Source organism: Mauremys reevesii, linkage group 14 (genome assembly GCF_016161935.1).
Source record: "Mauremys reevesii isolate NIE-2019 linkage group 14, ASM1616193v1, whole genome shotgun sequence".
Taxonomy (NCBI): Eukaryota; Metazoa; Chordata; order Testudines; family Geoemydidae; genus Mauremys; species Mauremys reevesii.
The window spans coordinates 30,868,595-30,890,925 of NC_052636.1; the positions used below are offsets into that span (position 1 = coordinate 30,868,595).

The 22,331-nt window shown below is 51.6% G+C and overlaps 1 long non-coding RNA gene across 1 annotated transcript; it reads left to right on the top strand.

Moving 5' to 3' along the window:
• The first annotated feature begins 1,156 nt into the window (after nt 1–1,156).
• On the top strand, nt 1,157–7,827 carry LOC120381918. Its single transcript, XR_005588181.1, has 3 exons — nt 1,157–1,193; nt 2,220–2,336; nt 7,771–7,827. It is a non-coding gene; the product is annotated as an uncharacterized LOC120381918 (long non-coding RNA).
• Nucleotides 7,828–22,331: the final 14,504 nt, after the last annotated feature.

Here is a 22,331-nt window from a genome sequence, read left to right on the forward strand (position 1 = left end):
CATGGGAGGCTGGGACGAGCTGGAGCGAGAGGTGGGCGTCATTCTGCAGCCTGGCAGGGCGAGAAGGGCAGTTGTGGAGGTTTCAGAACAGGCTTTAGATCATTTCACATCACGACTCCCCCAGGCCCTTTCCCTGCAGACAGAGATTGTAGATTCTGCCAGGCTGGGAACATGCTCAGTCCCCACAGTGCAGCACAGACCTGGCCCCCGGCCCCTCCTTTCCCCCTTGTGCTCCCCCAGCAGCAGGAACCAACCAAGACATTTTGAAGCCCTCCCAGCAACAGGGTGTGAATCAAACCCTGGACCAGACCAGACCCAAAGGAGCCCCTTGGGGGGGGGGGGTCCCCCTGACCCTGCCCCCAGGGCAGCGCACTCCTGCCGCAGGGGGAACAGGGAGAGTCCGGGGCTGGTTCTTCCTCTCTCTGCTCCTCACCTCGGTCACAGGGAAGTGACCCTGGGCAGGAGGCTGCAGTGAGTGTGCGGGGTCAGAGATCTGGGAACCTGCCCCCTCTAATTTCCCCTCACACCTCTCCCGTCCTCCCCTTCCCTAGCGCCCTGCCCGGGCTGGGAGCCGGGGGTCACCGCCCCGTTCCCGGGGTCTCTCCCCGGCTGCCCCGCTCCGCCCGTGCGGGAAGGGGGCACCGGGCGGGGACCCGCTTCACCCCCCGGTACCGGGCACAGCAGAGCCGGGGGGGGGCGGCTCAGACTCGCTGCGGGACGGATCCTCCCGGCCTCAGCGCGGCAGCAGCTCCGGGCCCCCGGGGGGGCAGCGATGGGGGGGGGGGCACCGCGCAGAGCCGGGACCTGCCCCGCCCCCCGGGCTCCGTCACCGGGAGCCTCAGCAGAGCCCGGGGCGGGGCCCGGCTGGAGAAACCCCCCCCCGGCCGGGGAGCAGCAGCGGCTCAGCCCGGGCCCGGCTCACGCGCAGGCGGCAGCAGCAGCAGCTTTGTTCTCCCGCCCCCAGCGGGGCTCGCACGGAGCATGCGCAGTAACAGCTGCTGGAACCCTCCCTTCCCTGGGCCGGAGAGGGCGGAAGCGGCCCCGGGGCAGGCTGGGAGATGTAGTTCCTGACTCTCCCCGGAGCGGAAGTGATGTCAGCTGGGAGCCGGAGCCGGGCTGTGAAGGAGCGTTGGGCGCTGGGGCTCTGCCTGGCTCGCGCGGGGCCGTTGGAGCCTCTCCCGGGCCGGAGAAGGGTTGGTGCCGGTGGAGCTCTGGGCATGCGCAGATCGCGGCGGGAGAGCCCTTCATTAACCCTGGGGTCCCTGCGTGGGGCCTGGGGGGGTGAGACCGGGCTGGGGCGGGCGGTAATTGTCGGTGCCGCCCGGACATGGCCGGGGGGTGGGGGCAGGTGCCCTCCGAGGAGCGGGGAGAGAACGGGGGGGGCTGAGATCCCCTCGGATTTACCGCTGCCCCCTCCCGTGGGGACCCCCCTCCTCCCCCGTCCTGCCCCCTTTCTCCCTAGAGAGCCACGAGCAGCGCCCAGGGTGACCCCCCTCCCCACCCCTGAGAAGTTCCCCTGCCCCCCCCCGATTGTGCCCCATCTTCTCTCCCCTTCGCCAGTGGCCAGTTCAGGTCTCAGGTTTGGGGGTTTCCCCCATTTCCACCTGCAGGGATTTGTTCTTGTGCGGGTGGGAAATGGTTCCCCCGAGTGATTCCTGAGCTGGGCAGAGGGTGAATGGGCAGAGGCTGGGGGGGCCTGAGACAGGGACACCTCTGGGCTGCGCTGGGGGGGCCACTCTCTGCTGGCAACGGGGCCTGGGAAGGGCCAGGGAGGGGAGGGAGGAGCAAGTGTCCCCCATGGAGACGGCCCAGCCCCAGGTTTCCCAGTCCCAGCTACTTCCCCTCCCCCACCTGCCCAACCCAGCAGCCCCCCCCGCACCACTTGCTAGTCACATTCCCAAACCCCACTGCCAGCCCCTCCCCACAGCCAGTGACCTTCTGGCTCCAGCCCCCTCCTGTCCCCTCTGAAAGCCACATCACCCAGGGCTCCCTGCCGGCCATATGAGAGTGAGGCAAGACAATCCCTCCCATTCTGTTGTTGAGTCAATATCACTGTGTAATCCCCTCAAATTTCCCATCTTTTCTCTTGAGCTGTTGACATAAAATCTCCCCATAATCTCTTTATTATGTTGCCAAATATTTAGTTTGTGCCCCATTTTCTCCTCAGTTCTGAAATACTGATATCGAATGCTGAAAAATCTTCACACTTTTCTCTCCAGGTATGTGACTGAGATCAGGGCTCTTATCGTACTGAGCATAGCCCTGTTCTGCCAGGTGCTGCAGAGACACCAAATGAGATCTGGGCCCTATTCTGCCAGGCACTGAAGAGACCTGAGGTGAGATTAGATCCCGCTGTTGTGCCAGATAAAACTGAGGCCTGGACCGAGATCACGGCTTCCCTGGTGCCAGGCAGCGCACGACTGTGACCCAAACCACTGCCTCCATTGTTCTGGGCATGACAGAGACCTCGACTGAGATCAGTGTCCCCGTTGGGTCTGACATCCCCCAGTGTGCTGGGCACTGCACAAACCCTGACCGAGTTTGGGGTCCTGGTGGTGCCAGGAACTGCACAGACCCCTACAGAGAGCAGGGACCTTGTTGTGCCGGGGGCTACAGTGACCCTGACTGAGCTCCGAGCCCCTGTTGTGCCAGGCCCTGCATCAACACCAAGTGAAATCAGGCTCCCATTGTGCCAGGTGCTGCAGAGACAGCAAACAAACTCAGGGACCTTGTTGTTCCTGGAGCTGCAGAGACCCCAAGTGAGATCTGGGCCCTGTTCTGCCAGGTGCTGCAGAGACCCCAACAGAGGTCAGACACCACTGTTGTGACAGGTGCTGTGGAGCCCCCAACTGAGATCTGCGCCCCTGTTGTGCTGGATACTGCAGAGACCCCACAGACATCAGGTCGCTCATTGTGCCAGGTAAAACTGAGACCTGGACCAAGATCATGACCCCTCTTGTGCCGGGCAGCGCACGACTGTGGCACAGATTTCTGTCTCCATTGTGCTGGGCACTTCAGAGACCTCGGCTGAGATCTGTGTCCCCGTTGGGCCTGGCCCTGCACTGATCCCGACCCAGATCACGTCCCACCACTGTACTGGGCACTGCACAGACCCTGACAGATCCTACCCCCACATTTTGCCAGATGCTGCAGGGACCCCAAACAAAATCAGGGATCCTGTAATGCTGGGAGATGCAGAGTCCCCAACTGAGGTCAGGCCCCTGTTGCGCAGGGCTCTGCACAGACACTGAGATCAGGGTCCCCATTGTGACAGGTGCTGCACAGACACCAAGGGTATCTCTACCCTGCCATTAAAACCCCCCAGCTGGCCCATGCCAGGTGACTCAGGCTCACGGGCTCAGGCGAAGGGGCTGTTTAATTGCAGTGTAGGTGTCTGGGTTGGGCTGGAGCCAGGCTGTAGGACCCTGCGAGGTGGGAGGGTGCCAGACCTTGGACTGCAGCCCCAGCCAGAACATCGACACCACAATTAAACAGCCCCACAGCCTGAGCCGTGTGAGCCCAAGTCAGCGGGCACAGGCCAGCCGCCGATGTCTAACAAGTTTGCATGGAGAATTTGGGGCAAAACTGGGAACTGAACCCAGATTGTTTGAATTCTTGCCTCTCCCCTTAACCCCAAGCCCAGCGTGTGTGTGTGCAGTGTTGTTTTGGTCAGTGTTTGCCTTGCATTGGCTTCCAAGGGAGGCTGTGGCATTTCCTTCATTGGAGGTCTTTAAGACCAGGTTAGAGATACACCAGTCTGGGAATGTCAAGGGATACAGATGGTGTATCTTTGGGATGGAGGGGAGCCCGGCGGGGGGGAAGCTTTCTCCAGCTGTATGTTGTGTTTTTATATGTATATATGGCATCGAATCCCAGAAATGTAGGGGTAGATAGGACCTCAAGATGTCATCAAGTCCAGCTCTCTCTGCGGAAGCAGGACCAAGTATCTGTAGATTATCTCTGACAGAGCTTTGTCCTACTTGTTCTTAAAAACTTCCAGGGAAAGAGACTCCCCAGCCCCCCTTGTAAGACTGTTCCCGAGCTGACCTGCCTTAGCTCTGGGGGTACCCACACAGATTGTAGTGGTGAGCAGCTCTGGAGAGAGAGGAGACCCCAGTGAGTGGCAGCTGGGTAAAGAGACTGAAGTTGGGAGGAGAAACATTGACGTGTCCAAGGTCACCCAGGCTGTCTGAGACCAAGCTAGAAATAGGTTCTAGTGCCACCGTACTGCTGTTTCTGAAGGTCTCTGCCACCCTGGTGTTTTAGGCACTGGTGCAAACCCTTAGTACAGACAGAATTTACACTAGTGCACTCTGATTGGTACTGGTACACCATGTCCCAGTTTGAAGGTTTGAGGTGGTGGGGGCGGGAGGAAGTGACCTCACAGAGGCCTGAGGCTGGCTGAACAGTGCAGCTGGTAAGGGAGGGGCAGCAGTGAGTGCTGGAGGTATGAGCCAGGAGCACAGCCCCACAGGGCTGGACACTGACTTCTCCTGACCCAGGGGACACCCCCCCCAGCGAGGTGGTTTGTCCTCGGATGCACAGGCTGTCTTTGCAGGGACTGCAGCTGAGCTGCCCTGCACACCTCTTCCTGCAGCCTAATACAGTGTGCTCGGGGGGCCTTCCCAACCTGCGGGTGACGGGACTCTGGAGTTAACAGGGTCTGTTCCTGGCTCTGTCACGGACCTGTTCAATGACCGTGGGGAAATCACAGCCCCTCTCTCTGTAACGCTGTCTTCAGTGACTCGAGAGCACGAGCACCAGCCTCGGGCAGACTGGTAAGAAGCAGAGAACAAACCCCAAATTGGGTGTGAGGTCTGTATGGAGATTTCACCAACCTAGAATCCAGTGTAAACGCTTCAGGCTCTGTAACAGCATTAACATGGAATCACAGCCAGTCCCCTTGGGTGATCCCATATATCTCACCACGCAGGTGAGCTCACCTTTGTGACAGATGGTCCCTTACTCCAGGGGTTCTCAACCTTTTTCTTTCTGAGCCCCCCCGGGCTATAAAACCTCCACTGCCCATGTGGGCCACAATCCCTGGTTTTCTGCATATAAAAGCCAGGGCTGGCGTTAGGGGGCAGCAAGCAGGGCAACTGCCTGCGGTCCCACGCCACAGGGGCCCCCACAAAGCTACATTGCTCAGGCTTTGGCTTCAGCTCTGGTGGGGGGGCTCAGAACTCTGGACTTCAGCCCCATGCGCTGGGACTTCAGCTTTCTGCGCTGGGCCTCAGCGAGTCTAATGCCGGCCTTGCTTGGCAGCCCCCTGAAAGCTGCTCACAGCCCCCCAGGGGGCCCCAGACCCCTGGTTGAGAACCACTGCCTTTCCCCACGAATCACAGCAATGTTCAGGTTACTGCCAGTCCCAAAGGACCAGTCACTTCTTTAGGTCAACTGAATCTTAGATCTTCCAACAAAGACAACACTTGTAGCCAGTCCTGTCATAACCTGTATTAAGACTTATTTAAAAGGAAAGGAGAGTTGTTTACAGAGTTAAAGCAGGTAATCCTATAGATGCAGACGAGTTGCAGTCCTAAATTTCAAAGGTAATAGAAGCTTCTATTATGAGCAAGCTCTGCATATTCTTTAGGACTAACCCCGTCTAAGCAGCTGGGGATCTCTTGCTTATGCCTAGAAACTTTGCCCCCCAGAGTCCAAGCAACATACAGATAATCAGTTCCTTCTGCATGGTTTTTTTTATCCCCTTCCTACCATGTGCTCTGAGCTGGAAACTCAGCTAATGGGAAGTCAAGAGCCCAACAACAGTTTTTTGTGTCTTCGTTAACATACCATAATAGTCTCTCTGATGTTGATGGACCTTTCCTGCTAGGCAGGGTGTAATGCATTTGGCTGCCAATCAGCACTTCTCCTAGGTAAAGTCTCTCTCCTGTCTGGTGATTTACAGAGCCACAGAGGCTCACAGTGCAACTAGTCAGATGTTAACCCAGGCAGCAAATCACAAGCATTCAATGAAGTCTAAACACTAAACACATTCTTATGTTCACAGTCTGTATGAGGAGTATCTACTCATTGGGACTCACTGGGGAGCCACAGAAAGGAACAAGATGTGCTGAGGCAAGAAGGCCAAGTCTCAGCACCCCCAGGGTCATGCTTGCCAAAGGCTAAAACTAGGCCCAGCCCATGAAAGGGGCACTCCCAGGAGAGACTGGATACAGGCTGGAGCATCCAACAACTTAGTTAACCTGAGAGAGCTGCCTTGGGGACAACGACAGGGAGAATCCCCAGAGTGACTCCTTTGATTCTACTCCTCTCTGGCCTTTGGTTCATGGAATCACAGAACTGGAAGGGACCTCGAGAGGTCATCTAGTCCAGTCCCCTGCCCTCAAGGCAGGACGAAGTATTATCTAGACCAGGAGTGGCCAACCTTAGCCTGAGAAGGAGCCAGAATTTACCAATGTACATTGCCAAAGAATCACAGTAATACGTCAGCAGCCCCCCATCAGCTCCCACCCATGGGAAGCCACAATAATCAGAACCTCCCCCTCCCTCCCTGCACCTCCTGATCAGCTGTTCACACTATGCAAGACACTGGGGGGGGTGGTAATGGAGCGAGGGCACTGCAGGCTCAGGAAAGGAGGTGGGAGGGGGTGGAGTGGAGGCAGGGCCTGTAGCTGAGTAGTGAGCACACCCAGCACGTTGGAAAGTTGGTGCCTGTAGCTCCAACACTGGAGTTGGTGCCTATACAAGGAGCCGCATATTAAATTCTAAAGAGCCACATGTTGGCCACCCCTGATCTAGACCATCCCTGAGAGGTGTTTGTCCAGCCTGCTCTTAAAAATCCCCAATGATGGAGATTCCACAACCTCCCTAGGCAATTTATTCCAGTGCTTAACCACTCTGCCAGTTAGGGAGTTTTTCCTAATGTCCAACCTAAACCTTCCTTGCTGCAATTTAAGCCCATTGCTTTTTGTCCTGTCCTCAGAGGTTAAGAAGAACAATGTTTCTCCCTCCTCCTTGAAACAAAATTTTATGTACTTGAAAGCTGATCATATCTTCTCCAGACTAAACAAATGCATTTTTTTCAGTCTTTCCTCATAGGTCATGTTCTCTAGACCTTTAATCATTTTTGTTGCTCTTCTCTGGACTTTCTCAAATTTGTTCACATCTTTCCTGAAATGTGGCACCCAGAACTGGACACAATACTCCAGTTGAGACCTACTCAGTGTGGAGTAGAGCGGAAGAATTACTTCTCCTGTCTTGCTTACAATACTGCTGCTAATACATCTCAGAATTATACTTGCTTTTTTTTCAACAGTGTAGCACTGTTGACTCATATTTAGCTTGTGATCCACTGTGACTCCCAGATCCGTTTCTGCAGTGCTCCTTCCTAGGCAGTTATTTCCTGTCTTGTATGTGTGCAACTGATTGTTCCTTCCTAAGTGGAGTACTTTGGATTTGTCCTTATTGAATTTCATCCTGTTTACTTCAGACCATTTCTCCAGTTTGTCCAGATAATTTTGAATTTTAATTCTATCCTCCAAAGCACTTACAACCCTTCCCAGCTTGGTATCGTCCACAAACTTTATAAGTGTAACAGAGCTACTGGGAGGGTTTCACCATGTGTCAGAGGGTTACAGCCTGGTGGGAGGGCGCTAGGCCTGTACTGGGATAAGGTCACTCTGTGCTTCACAGTGTGGCAGAACCGGGAATGTCCATTAGCAGGGAACAATGCTGGGGGGAATCGACATGTGGTAAGGACAGAAACCCTGTCTGAATTCTCTCACATTGCCCCTCTCATCCTGGCAGGCTACAGAATAACGTCCACGTTTCGCCCCAAATCATCTCCTCCTCCCAGCAGGAAGGAAATGGCTGCAGTGGAGCTGGCTCGGGTAAGGGATTCTCAGGGAGCTGGTGGTGGGTTCTGCTTGGAGGGAGAGGAGCAGTAAATGCATAGGAGGGTTGGAGCTGCTAGAGGTGGTGGGAGGCAGGAACTATCTAGGGTGTGGAATGGGAGGGGACAGGATGTGCAAACCTGCTGAGACTTGTGTACTCTAGGGTGTGATGGGTTGTCACCCCGGGGTGCAGTCTGGGGGGCTTCTGGGAACCGCTGTGCCCTCTAACCCTCAAGCTGGGCTGGCCCTTCTCTCGCTGCTTTGCTGGAGATTCAGCCAGCCTCTCCAGGCCCTGTTATCACCCAACACGACAGCAGGTGGCGCCATGCAGCCAACTAAGCTACCTGAGTGCTTTGCCTAAGCCACTCAAGGACAGATAGACGACAACAGCCAATTTCCCAACCGTAAGTGATAGCAAACAGATCAAAGCAGATTATTTAGCAAATAACCAAAAACTCAAACCAAGCCTAACATACTAGATGGATAGAATTTGAATTAGCAATTTCTCACCCTGACTGATGATAGAAGCAGTCCACCAAGTTTCCATACAGAAGCTAGAAATCTCATGTTCAGATCTGGCCCTGCGGGAGCTTTGGGGGCTGGTGCTGGGGAAAGTGGGGGACTGTCTGAAGTTGGCTGCTTGGGATGTGGGTGAGGCCCCGGGGAGCTGGGGGTTGGGCTGCACCCCTGTCACTGCAGCCTGGGGCCCTGCGTTTCCTCTGGAAAAGCTGCTCCCTGTTTCACCAGCTCCTCTCAGTCTGAGTCCCAGGGACCCTGCACAGGCATCTGCAGGGCAGGACGGGCCCTGAAATCTGGCAGCTGGGAGGTTTGCAGCAGTTTCTAACCCTCCCTCCCCTGCTTCTTCCAGGAGGCCCCACAAAAGCATCTGGCCCCTCTGGGAAAAGAGAGAGAAGCAGCCAAAGCTGAGGAGGAGCAGCAGAGCGAGGAGCTGCTGGTAGGTGCCCAGAGCCCCCTGTCACTTAGGTTTGCCGGGCATAAGAATGACCTGGTGAATGCAGGGCCCACCCTGCCAGCCTCAGCCAGGGACCCATCCCCGCTGGAGCCCAGGGAGCCTGCAGGGTCAGACACAGGGGTAATATGATGCCCTTAGGATGCAGGAGGCTGCTGGGCAGGAGAGGGTCAGTCTGTGTTAGCCCGGAGCCCCTGCCCACAGGCTGTCTGGATGTCACAGTGACCAGGGATCCTTTCTAGCTCCTGGGGGGGATGGGGAGGAAGGAGATGAAATGTGGGCTGCAGAGATGGAGGATTTGGCTCAGTGCACATTGATGAGGTTTCGGGGAGAAGTGTCCTGTAGGTGATGTACAGCTCACCCCGGTCCTGATACCTTCTCCCTTCCCGGGATAAATGAACTTCCCATCCCCCACCACCAGAGATCTTGTGTTCTGGTAAATAACTCTGCCACCCGCCCCCAGGTGCATTTATGATTTTCCCGTTATGGAGCAGATGAATTTCAATGTTGATAAATGCAAAATAGTGCACATTGGAAAAGATAATATCAAATGCACATAAACTGATGAGGTCTAAATTAGCTGTTACCACTCAAGAAAGATTTTGGAGTCACTGTGGATAGTTCTCTGGAAACATCCACTGAATCTGCAGCAGCAGTCAAAAAAGCAAACAGAATATTGGGAATCATTAGGAAAGGGATAGACAATAAAACAGAAAATATCCTATTGCCTCTATATAAATCCATGGTATGTCCACATCTTGAATACTGTGTGCAGATCTGGTCGCCCCATCTCAAAAAAGATATAGTGGAATTGGAAAAGGTTCAGAGAAGGTCAGCAAAGATGATGAAGGATATGGAACAGCTTCCATATGAGGCGAGATTAATAAGACTGAGGCTATAGCTGCACGCTGCAGCTTTTAGCCACACTGTAGCAATAAATGAAGCCAAGTCCGTCAGTGTGTTCCAGTGGAGCGCCCCCACGGGAGTTTTCCACGTCCTTTTATTGTAAATGGTTACATAAATCATCCTATTATGCGCATGTGCAACCTCAGTCCAACTACTTGCCCTTTCTGGTAATTGGTGCTTTGTGCATAGCGTGTTCCAAAGGTAAACATCTGGTCAGCGCTTAATCAGTGTGTCTCCTGACCGAGTGTGGGGGGGTGGGAACCACTTCAGCCGCTCTAAATTCGGGGGCAGTCTTCCTACCCCCTTAGTGCTTAAGAAGTGTAAAGTTCCTACACCACACGACTGTGCCGCTACAGCCGTTCTGTTGACAGGCGCGCAGTGTAGCTGCTCTTTGTTGGCAGGAGAGACGTGCCAGTGTAGACAAAGCCTGAGACTGTTCATCTTGGAGAAGAGACGACTAAGGGGGGATATGGTAGAGGTCTATAAAATCATGACTTGTGTGGTGAAAGTAAATAAGGAAGTGTTATTTCCTCCTCATAACACAAGAACTAGGGGTCATCCACTGAAATGAATAGGCAGCAGGTTTAAAAGAAACAAAGGAAGTATTTCTTCACCCAACACACAGTCAACCTGTGGAACCCCTTGCCAGGGGATGTTGTGAAGGCCAAGACACTAACAGGGTTCTAAAAAGAACTAGAGAAGTGCATGGAGGACAGGTCCCTTAGGGGCTATTAGCCAGGATAAGCGGGATGGTGTCCCTAGCCTCTGTTTGCCAGAAGCTGGGAATGGGCGACAGGGGATGAATCACTTGATGACCTGTTCTGTCCATTCCCTCTGGGGCACCTGGCATTGGCCACTGTCAGAAGACAGGATACCGGGCTAGATTGGCCTTTGGTCTGACCCAGTCTGGCCAGTCTTTTGTTCTCTGTTCCCCTGTTACTGAGCCGCCCTCTCCCTGTTGCAGAAACAGACGGAAGCCGAGAGGCAGAAGATCGTCTGGGAGTGGCAGGAGCTGCGAGGGTTTCTGGAGGAGCAGGAGCAGTGGCTGCTGTCCCGGCTGGAGGAGCTAGAGAGAGCCATTGTCCAGCGACGGGATGAGCGCGTCTGCAGCCTGTCCTGGCAGATTTCCCTGCTCAGCGAGAGGGGAGGAGAGAAGGGGCAGCAGCCGCTGAGCCCACCCCTGCAGGTCAGGCTGTCATTGCAATGATCATACGCAGTGTTTCTCTAGGCGCTTCTGAGCCCTAGACCCCAAAGCACTTTACAGAGTGGGGTCAGGGGCATTATCCCTATGGGACAAATGGGGAAATGAGGCAGAGGGAGGGGCAGAGCCCTGCCCAGGGTCACCCAGTGAGTCTGGCAGCGGCGCCAGGGATGGGCCCTGGGAGTCCTGGATGCTGCAGCCCCAAGACCTTCTCTCCTGGAAATGTCTCTCTGCATTTGCACTTGGAGGGTGAAATCCCTTCCCCCACCATGCTGAGGTCCCGAGCCAGGCCTAAGGCCCCTGTCACTGCAGGTTAATGGGTTTAGTGGGGCCAGGGGCCTTCTGGGTCTCTCAGCCCTGGGGGGAATTTGATTCTCAATGCAGAGAAATATCTTCTGCCTGTAAAGTGCCCGGGGAGAAGATTTCCGCAGTGGGACCTGCCTGCAGGGATTGCTGGGTCTGGTAGGGGGGCAGCAGCTCTGGGAATGTAAACCTGAAATTCCCCTACTGCCCGAGGCCTCAGTGGTGACCCCTGCAGAGCAGGAGGCCTCCCCACCCTGGGACACTCCCCCTGACGGCCTCCTCTTTCTCTCCTTTTTAGGGTGCTGGGAGCACTGGGGGCAGGTAAGTCCTGGGCTCCATTTCGCTCCCCCCTCATGGGCCGTTAGGTTTGATACCTGCACTGAATAGGAAGCTGCCCCCTGCCCTGGGACTGTGTGATTCTGGCTCCGCTAGTGGCTGACTCAGGTAGGAGACAAGCCGGTTACTGTCTGGTCGCTCATGAGGTCACAGCAGGGCTGCTAGACCCAGGCCGATGGGACAGACCAGGCCTGTCTCCTGGACTGACGTGGCCGCGTCACGTACTCAGAGGGTGCAGAATCTCAGCTTTCGCATTTGTTAAAGTGAGTTGCCGGCCCTCAGCACCTCTCCAGTGTAAACAGAGACAGTGTTGCCTTGCTGGGGCTGCCAGCAGCCTGAAGCCGTAGCTCTGAGAGCGTGAACTCTCCTGTCCCCTGCTAATGTCATCGATGTGTCAACTGAAATGGCAGGAGTGTTCCCTGGCTGATCACTCGAGCAGGTGGAACGGGGAGAGGGCGGGAGTGAAGCCTTTGTGGGGTGGGAATAGGGGGTTGTTGTAGGGAGGGAAGAACAGAGGAGAGACAACAACAAGGAAGCGAGAGAGAAATGGGGAAAGGAGGGTGGGAAAGGCAGGGAAACACAGGGAAGAACCAGCAGGGCCCTACAGGGGTGTCCAGGAGGGGGCTGTTTTCCTCCTGAGTGACACTGAACGTGACAGGCAAAGACTTGGCAAAATACTAAGAACTAAAATTTATTTCCCATACGAAGGGCAGATTCCCCCCTTGTTCTTCGTACGTGGGTGTCCCATGGAGAGCAGTGGGTGTTCTGCTGTGACTGGAGCAGGGCACAGAGTCCTAACCCGATGCCCTGGCCACTGGCCGGAACAGACAGGGCAATGTGGCCCTCTCTGCGAATGAGCTGGACTCCCCAGGGTTACTGCTTCAGCTGAAGGGTTGGGGGGTTTTGGCATTAAAGGGCCCACGTTCAGTCCCTGCTGGAGCCCTGGGCTCTGTCTGTGGCCACTGTCAGCATGTAGGACCTGCCCACTCTTTGGTCTGTGTCTCCTCCCTTTCCACATGATCCCCGTGCTGGTGCCACTTGTTCCTGCAGTAAACCAGCGTAGGGGGTGGCTCTGCCCCCCCCCCCCCCCGAACCAGAGCGTCCCTGAGAAAGCCCCTGAACAATGTCTCCGTTCCTTGCTCTAGTGTCTCCCCACTTCCCATCTCTCTGGGGAGCACAGGGCTGAGGTGACTCACCCTGACATTGACTATCTCAGGCTACAAAGCTCAGATCCAGGTTTTGTGAAGTTTGGGGGTTGCTGGGCTCAGGGTCTGGGGCTCAGGCCTATTTCTCACCCCTCCTTTCCCCAGCAGGGAGGACGGGACGTTTCGGAAGCCAGAGCCGTCGTTTGCGGAGCTGGAGAAGAGACTCAGCGATTTCTCTCTGCAAAGTGCCATGCTGCAGGAGGTGCTGCTGGGATTCAAAGGTGAGTTGGAGTCTGGGGGTGGCGTCTCCTCTGGTTAGAGCGACCCTGACAAGGAGTTGGGGACTCTAGTGATGTCACTGATCCTGGGCTCCATCTCACAGCCCAGCTCAGCGAGTCGCCCTTCCCCATGGAGCAGCCCTGTGGGGCTGGCTCTGTCTGCAGCGGCTGCGTTATCGGCCTCTGATCTCTGTCACCATCTCGTCGTTAACAGCAGTTCCATTAATAAGCAATGGGGGTTTCTCCATGAATGTGAGGGCCTGAATTCTCACCTCTCCCATCTTCTCCTTCCCCTAGAGACACTGCGACGGGAGCTGGGGAGCGACACAGGTACGTGTCTGTCTCTGACTGGCCAAGGGGAGATTTCAGCCCAATAACCATGTTAAGGACAGGGGATTGCAGCCTCCAGCAGCTGGAAGCTGTGTAACAATGGGAAGCGATGTTACTTTGTTCTTGCACCACTGTATTTTCAACTGACTTGTCTCTTAAATATTTTAGCTCAGGGATCAGCAACCTTTGGCACGCGGCTCACCAGGGTAAGCACCCTGGCAGGCCGGGCCGGTTTGTTTACCTGCGATGTTGGCAGGTTTGGCCGATCGTGGCTCCCACTAGCCACAGTTTGTCACTCCAGGCCAATGGAGGCAGTGGGAAGTGGCAGGCAGCACATCCTTCAGCCTGCGCCACTTCCTGCATCCCCCATTGGCCTGCGACGGCAGACCGCGGCCAGTGGGAGCTGCAATCGGCCGACCCGTGGACATGGCAGGTAAAGAAACTGGCCCGGCTCACCAGGGTATGTGGATTGGAGTTTCCCCAAGGTCCTTTAAGTGTTTCTTGATTGGGCACTTGATTTGCAAATTCCTTTCTGAAGAAGCTGATCTAATGCTTTATTAAGGCTACTTCACAATCAAAACACACTGATGTACAAGAACATAGCCAATATTCATAACTTTAACTGCAAAAATGATACACCCGCACAGGTAGTATCATCATCAGCAGCAGCAAATTATAACCTTTTCATAGGCACCTTACACGACAACCGTTGTACAACATTTGCTGCAAATATAGAACAGTGGTTGCACCAATGAACTACACAGTCACAGGTTATATTAATAACATCACAGCCAGGGCTGGTGTTAGGGGGTAGCAAACAGAGCAACTTCCTGGGGCCCCAGACCCCCCCCAAAGCTACATTGCTTCGGCTTCAGCCCTGGGTGGTGGGGCTCAGGGGCCCAGACTTCAGCCCCATACGCTGGGATTTCAGCTTTCTGCCCTGGGCCTCAGCGAGTCTAATGCCGGCCTTGCTTGGCAGCCCCCTGAAAGCTACTCACGGCCCCCCAGGGGGCCCCCTACTCATGGTTGAGAACCACTCCCTTACCCCACGAATTACAGCAATGTTCAGGTTACTGCCAGGCCCAAAGGACCAGTCACTTCCTTAGGTCAAATGACTCTTAGATCTCCCAACAAAGACAACACTTGTAGCCAGTCCTGTCACAACCTGTATTAAGATTTATTTGAAAGGAAATGAGAGTTGTTTACAAAGTTAAAGCAGTGTGACAAAGCTCTGTCCTTGTCTCCATGGGCCCTGCATTTCCTGGTGGATTTCGCTAGCCTCAGAGGCTCACTGTGACCCTCCACGTAGCCCTTCTCTCTAGGGACAAGTGTCACAGCCCACTGAGCCATTTTCATCGTAAGCCAGCGAGGGAGGGGAGGCAAAGCTACCCTCCCTTGCACAGTCTCTGTTGTCTCCCAGTCTCAGTGATTAATCAGGGGAGCAAAGGGGGGAGCCCAGGACCCCCCCTCTACTCTAGGCTCCAGCCCAGGGACCCTAATAGTATCAGCTGTGGTATCTGACCTTTTAGAAACAGGACACATACAATTCCCTGTTCTACTTCCACAGCAGCCCCACTTCCTCAGGCTCCACTTCACCCTTACCTCAGGGCTTCCTTCCTTGTGCCTGATCTGGTGTGTACTGCTCAGTCGCTCCCACAGCTCCTGTTCTGCACACCCACCTGCCTCACTGGGAGCTCTTTAACTAGTTTCAGCCAGCCCCTGATTGGCTTCAGGGGTCCCAATCAACCTAGCTGTCTCCACGGCTTTCTGGAAGGATGTTAATTGGCCCCAGGTGTCTTGATTAACCTGGAGCAAGTGTCATTTGGTTACCATGGTAACAGGGATTTGTTTAGCCTGGGGCTAACATACCTGTTTCTCACTACTTTCCTATAGCCATCTGGCCTTGCCCTGTCACAGCAGCTAATCATCCAAATGCAGACAAATTACAGTCTTAAATTTCAAAGGTAATAGAAGCTTCTATAATAAGCAAGCTCTGCATATTCTTTAGGACTAACCCCAGCTAGGCAGCTGAGGATCTCGTGCTTATGCCTAGGAACGTTGCCCCCCAGAGTCCAAGCAGCTACAGATCATCAGTTCCTTCTGTGTGGGGTTTTTCATCCCCTTCCTGCCATGTGCTCTGAGCTGCAAACTCAGCTAATGGGAAGTCAAGAGCACAACAGCAGCCTTGTGTCTTCTTTAACGTCCCATAATAGTCTCTCTGGTGTGGATGGACCTTTCCTGCCAGGCAGGGTGTAATGCATTCGGTTTGCCAGTCAGCACTTCGACTAGGTAAAGTCTCTCTCCTGTCTGGTGATTTACAGAGCCACAGAGGCTCACAATGCAACTAGTCAGATATTAACCCAGGCAGCAACTCACAAGCATTCAATAAAGTGTAAGCGCATTCTTATAATCCTAATACCTAATACTAACACAAGTGAGTCAGACTGATTCCAGCGATGCGTTTGTCCCTGTTCAGTGAAGACACGGGGGCTTTTGAAAAAGCTAACACCTCATCTGCCAGTGTCACAGGCAGGCTGGGCAAGGATGGTGTCTCTAGCCTCTGTTTGCCAGAAGCTGGGAATGGGTGATGGGGTGGATCACTTGATGATTTCCTGTTCTGTTCATTCCCTCTGAAGCACTTGGCATTGGTCACTGAGTTAGATGGACCATTGGTCTGATGCAGTGGGCAGCTCTTATGTTCTTATGTTCACAGTCTGTGTGAGGAGTATCTACTCATTGGGACTCACTGGGGAGCCATAGAAAGAAACAAGATGTGCTGAGGCAAGAAGGCCCAGTCTCAGAGCCCCCGGGGTCACGCTTGCCAAAGGCTAAAACTAGGCCCAGCCCATGAAGGGGGCACTCCCAGGAGAGACTGGATAAAGGCTGGAGCATCAAACAGCTTTGTAAACCTGAGAGAGCTGCCTTGGGGACAGTGACAGGGAGAATCCCCAGAGTGAATCCTTTGATTCTGCTCTTCTCTGGCCTTTGGTTCTTAGAATCATAGAACTGGAAGGGACCCCGAGAGGTCATCTAGGCCAGTCCCCTGCACTCAAGGCAGGACTCAGTATTATCTAGACAATCTCTGACAGGTGTTTGTCTAACCCGCTCTTTAAAATCCCCAGTGATGGAGATTCCACAACCTCCCTAGACAATTTATTTCAGTGCTTAACCACTCTGACAGTTAGGGAGTTTTTTTTCCTAATCTCCATCCTAAACCGCCTTTGCTGCAATTTAAGCCCATTGCTTCTTGTCCTATCCTCAGAGGTTAAGAAGAACAGTTTTTCTCCGGCATCTTTGTAACAACCTTTTATGTTCTTGAAAACTGTGATCATGTCCCCTCTGAGTCTTCCCCAGTTTTTTTCAATCTTCCCTCATAGGTCATGTTTTCTAGATCTTTAATCATTTTTGTTGCCCTTCTCTGGACTTTCTCTAATTTGTCCACATCTTTCCTGAAATGTGGCACCCAGAACTGGACACACTACTCCAGTTGAGACCTAATCAGCGGAGTAGAGCCGAAGAATTATTTCTCGTGTCTTGCTTACAATACTCCTGGTAATACATCCCAAAATAATACTTGCTTTTTTGCAACACTGTTGACTCCTATTTAGCTTGTGATCCACTAGGACCCCCAGATCCCTTTCCGCTGCGCTCCTTCCTAGGCAGTTATTTCCCATTTTGTATGTGTGCAACTGATTGTTCCTTCCTAAATGAAGCACTTTGGATTTGTCCTTATTGAATTTCATCCTATTTACTTCAGACCATTTCTCCAGTGTGTCCAGATGATTTTGAATTTCAGTTATATCCTCCAAAGTCCTTGCAACCCCTCCCAGCTTGGTATCTCCCAAACTTGATAAGTGTAAGAGAGAGACTCTGCTCCTGGGAGGGTTTCACCATGTCTCAGAGGGTTACACCCTGGTGGGAGGGGGCTAGGCCTGTACTGGTATATGGTCACTCTGTGCTTCACAGTGTGGCAGAACCTAGAATGTCCATTAGCAGGGGAAAACCTGGGGGGAATCGACATGTGGAAAGGACAGAAACCCTGTTTGAATTCTCTCACATTGCCCTTCTCGCCCTGGCAGGTTACAGAATAACGTCCACGTTTTGCTCCAGATCATCCCCTCCTCCCAGGGGGAAGGAAATGGCTGCAATGGAGCTGGCTCAGGTAAGGGATTCTCAGGGAGCTGGTGGTGGGTTCTGCTTGGAGGGAGAGAAGCAGTAAATGTATAGGAGGGTGGGAGCTAGTGATGAGCTGCCAAAATATTAACAACAGGTTCCCTCCTCCTCACCTCACGAGAGGGTCATGCCCCCGGGGTTGTGCCCCATCGAACCCCCCATGCTCCTTTTCCAATGACACTGAACATGACGCATCTTGCATAAAATGCATCATAATTTATGTCCTAATCATTTGATAATCATACCACTATGCTGAATGTGGGGTGTAGTGTCAGGGCCTAATTTCAAGGCACAGGTGTTGGGAATGGAACTTCCCCTCTTTGTGGAACAGGAAATAACCCTCCTGCCAGGGCTGGGAAAACTTCCCAGACTCCCAGTGCTGGAGCCTGAACCTACTGACACTTCATTAGTTACCATCAACCCTGATCTTTGTGGCAACTGCAAACTTTATCAGTGATGATTTTATACTCTCTTCGAGGTCATTGATAAGAATGTTAAATAGCACAGGGCCAAGAACCAATCCTTGTGGGAACCCCCTAGAAAGAAATCTACTCGACCATGGTTCCCCATTTACAATCATAGTTTTTAATCTATTTAATGTATGTTGTGTTTATTTTGTATCTTTCTAGTTTTCTAGTCAAAATGTTGTGCTGAACCAAGTCACATGCCTTACAGAAGTTTAGGTATATTACATCAATACTATTAGTTGCAACCAAACTTTTGATCTCATCCAATAAGGATATCCAGTTACTTTGATTGGATCTGTTGTCTCTGAACCTTTGTTCATGGGTACTAATTATATTACCCTCCTTTCATTCTTTATTAATTAAATCCATATTCGCTGCTCCATTATCTTGCCCAGTATCAGACTAACAGTCTTGTAATTAGCTGGGTCATCTCTTTTACACTTTTAATATTGGCACAGCATTAGCTTTAGTCCAGTCTTCTGGAATTTCCCCAGTGTCCCAAGTCCTAATTAAAATCACCAGTAACAGTCCTCCACACTCCTCCACCAGGTCTTTCAAAACTCTTGGATACAAGTTATCTGGACCTGCTTATTTAAACATGTCTAACTGTAATAGCTGCCGTTCAACATCCTCGTGAGTTATTGTTGGAATGGAAAGACTGTCGTCGTCAATGTCTTATATGACTTATATCATCCGTTTTTCTCCAAATCCAGGAGAGAAATATTTATTGAACACTTTTACCTCTTCTGCATTATTTTTGATAATTCTGCCATTTCCATGTAGTAATTTACCACTTCCATTGTTAGGATTAATTTTGTACTTAATATACTTTTTAAAAACTTCCTTCTTATTTTCATTAATTGGTCATTGATTTCTGATAGCTTCCCTTGCCAACTTTCTACAATTCTGACCTTCTATTCTTTACTATTGACTTCCCCTTTCTTCCATATATTTTATTTGGAGAGTGTTGGGATTCCTACCAGGGAGCCACCAGCAGGGTCCAGAGACAGCCCCATCTCCTATATTAAGCTCTGGCTAGTAGTTATGTGATAAACGTGAAGACCCTGCCTCCGTCTGTCAGCTGGGAGACACAGAGGTTCTCTCTTTCCACCCTCTGATGCCTCCTGGCTGTTCTAGGCAAGGTGGGGTGGGACTCTGTTAACATGTGCCTCCCGGAGCTTCCATTTACCTGGTGCTGCTGTTCTGTGAATAGTGGGGTTGTGAGTGGGGCAGCAGATACTGAGTGTTGGACTCTTGCTCTTTCAGGGGCCGGTGACCTTCGAGGAGGTGGCTGTGTACTTCACCAGGGAAGAGGGGGCTCTGCTGGACCCCACTCAGAGAGCCCTCTACAGGGATGTCATGCAGGAGAACTATGAGACGGTGACCTCGCTGGGTAAGGAGTCCTGTCCCCTGGGGTATTAGAAGCTGTGGGGTCTCTAAAGAATCTGAGTAGTAATAACTTTATACCTTTATTCCTCATACAAGTTTTAACAAGTTTCCTTGTCCCCCGCTTTTTTTGCCTTATCTCCCACCCACTAGTATCATTTTTGGACATGTGCCTTTTTGGTGCCGTCAGTCATTTTAAAATTGCATTTAATGTATCCTTATTGGATACATTAATAACTGTAGCTTTCATGCCTATTCCTCATTTTAAGAGGAAAATATACCTCCTTTAGAATTCTAAATTGAGTAAATAGGTGTATGACTCATGCCTGGCTTGTGAGACAGTCAGATGAGCTCCTATTTTGATAGGAGAGCGTATAATGTTGCCATTCAGGACCCCACGGATGAAGGGAGAACAGAGCTGTGGGAGGGGAGGAGAAGGGGAGTAGATAATTCTGGGGTGCCAGGACATGGGGAGGGTGTGTGCAGGATTAGAGCTAAGAAGCAGCACGGAGGGATGAGGTTGTGAGAGAGGAGGAGGGAACACAAGAATCTCCCAAGGTGCCGGCAGGTGGTGCTGGCTGAGAGTAATGGGAAGAAGTGGAGAGGAGTGTGCAGGAAGGGCACCGAGGAAGTGGCTCAGTCTCAGGTGTTGAAGCTAAGTGGCCTGTCCTTGTGGAAGAGTGGGAGCCCTTGGGGGGTCTAGCGCACTCAAGGGGCACCTCCCAAGGACTGTTTGAAAGCCAGGGCATTGCACAGATCCTATGGATCCATGACCGTGCCAGAGGTTCAGCCTTATGGGGAAAATATATAAAACAAGAAAAGGATCTAAATGTGTGTTTACCATCGCTCCTCTCAGTCCTCATGGGAATCCCTGGTCCGTTCCAAAGTGTATTAAAACCTTCCTTAAAGGCTTACCTCTTGGTTATCAGGTCATGTCCATTTGTTAGAGGTTTTCCTTCACCCTCCCACTTCCTGGTTCTTGTCACGCAGACAGCAAGCAGCAAAAGACCAGAAGTCTGAAGCACAGATAATGCGATGTTTATTGGGGTTATTTCCAAGCAAGCATATTCCACTGCCCTAATGAACTTACACCTAGAAAAATTAATTATGCAGCAGATAAAAACAATTAGAGAACCAGAGTGATTAACAAGGTAAAAGTGGTGGCCATAAAGATAAAGCAATACAGAAATGAGGGTTTCACAACCACAACCATTGATAAAGGGATTTCTTGCCAGACCAGCTGCTGTCAAACTAAGTTTTCTTTAACCATCTTAAGATCTGTTTCTTTATCTGGTGGCGATGGGCACTATCAGGACAGGATCATCTTCCTTACAGCCCAATAGCACCTTATTTCAGTGTGACTGGTTTGGGATGTGAGGATGTGACCTTCGCTTCCCAGCTTATGGCTGCCTCTGCTGCTTAGCCAAAGGCCTTAGCCTAAGAACAAGGCCTCAGCCTATCCTAGTGAGAGAAGGCCCATTCACAGGCAGACTGTGATTTTGATTCTTAGCTAGACAAAGTGATAAAAATACACCTAAGTTCTTAAAGTCTAGGCTTTACAGGCAGGCCTGAATATGTCTATTCTAACAGTGGGTTCTAGCCCTTCCCCCGTTCTGTGTCTGTCTTGTCTATTTAGATCAGGGGTCGGCAACCTTTCAGCAGTGCTGTGCCGAGTCTTCATTTATTCACTCTAATTCAAGGTTCCGTGTGCCAGTAACACATTTTAACGTTTTTAGAAGGTCTCTTTCTATAAGTCTATAATATAGAACTAAACTATTGTTGTATGTAAAGTAAATAAGGTTTTTAAAATGTTTAAGAAGCTTAATTTAAAATTAAATTAAAATGCAGAGCCTCCCCCCGCACCAGGGGCCAGGACCCGGGAAGTGTGAGTGCCACTGAAAATCAGCTCACTGCCGCAGGTTGCCTACCCCTGATTTAGATTGTAAATTCTTCAGAGCATGGGCCATCTACTGCTCTCTGTTTACCCTTTGCCTAGCACAATGGGGACCCACTGTTAGTTGGTCCTTAGGCACTAAGGTAGTGAATATGATTTGTTATAATAGTAACTCTCCTGCCACTTTGAGCCAAGGAAGATGCCTTGGGATGCGTAGCCTTATTTGGGGTGTGTGAGTAATGTTGATTTGATTTATCAAATTGTAAAACAGGTAGAATTACAGAGTTACAATTGTATTACTGTTATTCAAGAGATACATATGATGATACAATATTATGTGCTGCAAACTTTGGTTAATATTCACCCCGTTTTGATAAACTGGTGTTGGCCTCACCTCTGGCGGTTCCGGTTTCACACCTCTTGCAGAGGAAACTAATGCAAAGAGCTGTCAAAGCTACTTCAGAATTTATTTTTTAGCTCAACTAAATAATCTAATACACAAACTAAAATAACATTTAGAGAGACCAAGCTTAGCCGAGTCCCTTTTGAACTTAAAGTTTGAAAAGAAAATAAGTGCAGCCTATTACTGGTTAATAGCTGTCGTAGATGGATAGCATGAATACGTAGTTGAATATGGTGAAGTGTAGTGAAGGAGGAGGAGGTCAAGGTGGGGGCGGGGATACCATAGTGAGGTAGGTTACCTCTTTTTATAGAAATAAATGCTGGAAATCCTTCCTCTTATGCCCAAATTTCAGTCTTCCCCCATAGAAATGTTAGGGTACGCTTACTCCATAGGCTAGTATGTATGTGCGTATGGATGACAGGTATCTGCGCACTTGTGGGGTACTTGTTAAGTCTGTGAGTACAACTTTGAAAAATCCCCTTTGCTATTCTTCATTGTCTGTTGGTCTAGGTAAAGGGTCTTAGACCTAAGCGTAGGCACTTTATTTGGGTATAGGAAAAACAGTTCCTTTTCTGGGTAAAAGGGCACAGGATGTAGCTATGCTAACTTTGCTTTAGCTTAAAGTGCAGGTTTTTGGCCTGTAGGTTTCTTGCATTACAGCCAAACATATTTTTAATATGAAT